The following is a 1,844-nucleotide window of genomic DNA, read 5'->3' on the forward strand; positions in this document are numbered from 1 at the left end:
AGAGCAAACTAGATGGATACAAGGTACTCCAATTTGGCTTAAATACTCTCAGAGAAAGAGAAGCTTGGCAGGGATTTAGCTTACAATATGTTTGCCAAGCATCCCAGACAAAGCTTAGTCCTCAGCAGCGAAGCAAATAACATCTAATGATGTCAGGATGAGCCCTGGTCAAACAGTCCTGGTAAGACAGAGCCTTTGAAGGTCCAGGCGGAGTCTGCCTACAAGGAAACGCCTGACCCAGAGGTCAGTGCCCCTTCATTCCCACTTTCTGCCCCCATCCCTGCTGACAAATACATTGCTGGAAAGAGACGGGTGCACAACACAGACCTTCTGTCATAGCCCGGAATGGCATCCTGGGGCAGTGAGCTGATGCTGAGTATTATCGTGGATGGCAGCTGCCGCCACGCTTCGCTTTTCCAGGAGCTTTTGTTTCCCGCTGCCTTGCCGGGGCACAGTTTACAACCTCCACTTGTCATCGCACTCTTGGACAGCCCTGCGTTTGTGACAAGAGTGAGGCTGCCAGGGGATGGGGGTGAGGGTAGGAGGCAATAATAAAATACTAAACTTGGACAAAGAGCCAGATGAGAGAAGAGCTTCTTCCTGTGTCTGGTTTTGTTCAACTTCCAAGTCAAGGATTCTGAAGAAAGAGGAAAAAAAAGTGTCATTTATTATTTATCATATCAGACAAGCATAAGGTGATACTCTAAAGCTTTTATTCAGCTGCTATTGCCAACATAGTAAATTCCCCTCCCAGGAGATTTCCACTTGAATAATGAACATCCACTTAAGAATGGTGCTGAAACTCAAGGCTGAATAATCTTGATTCAAACCAGGAAGGAGGATGCAGAGTGAACCCCCTTCTTAGAGTCAAGCAGGACTGACAGTGAGAGGAGCTGAACTGCAGAGGTGAATCCAGGCAACATCCCACCGTGAAGCAGCAATGCCCATCTCGCTGAGGACCTCAGTTTTCTGAAGCTCACAACCCACGCTGAGACACTGCAATCATCTCTCTGATGAAACATGTTAGGGAACCTGATCCTTCAAATAGCTGTTTTATTTAATTGGTGCCCCACCAGGTCCCACAGACCTCATGAAAAATTAAACGGAGAACATAAAATATGAATGGGATGATCACTGGATCATAAAAGCCCTGCAGTTCTTGAAAGGTGTTTTACATGTAATGAATGCTGGATTTTAGAAAACATGTTCCTGCCTCTTCTTCCAAAGAAGCTGCAACAATTTTCAAGCCTCTGCATAAAACAAGGAGCCTTCAAGGACGTGGCTGGGAGTGCCAGGGAGAGCACATTGCCCCCCCATGCAGCAGGTTTCCCTTAGCACACAGGAGTCCACTGCCCATTAATAACCAGTAAGCAAACTAAACAGAGCCAAATATGTGGATATAGTGAACATACACAGATGTCTAACTTGATGCTGCAGAGAAGGCATAGGACTGAAAGAAATGATGAACATTTGATCAGAACTACAGGACTCATCTTGTGATCACGTGGTGATAACAATTCTCAGCTTAAATTCTGCCCAGTAAATGTAATATTTAATTTATGGTAGCTCTTGATGACTCTTGTCCTTATTCTGGGTGTTGTGTACAGGTATTTTTAGCTGACCTTTCTGAACCTTCTGGGTCTGCGGCCTGAACAGTCAGTACGTTCTCAGTTTTCAGAAATTACCCTGGAAACAATCAAAGCCCTAGTGCTGAGGTCTATCAGCTAAGAGTTAGCCCTAGTATGTTTAAAATTAGGTTTATAATATGGACCCTATGGATTAGTGTTTCCTAGACTGCCAAAAATTTTGGTGCCAAAAGAAATTGCTGCCAGTGTAAAGCATTC

This window comes from Fulmarus glacialis, unplaced genomic scaffold (assembly GCF_000690835.1).
Source record: "Fulmarus glacialis isolate BGI_N327 unplaced genomic scaffold, ASM69083v1 scaffold25939, whole genome shotgun sequence".
NCBI classification, from domain to species: domain Eukaryota; kingdom Metazoa; phylum Chordata; class Aves; order Procellariiformes; family Procellariidae; genus Fulmarus; species Fulmarus glacialis.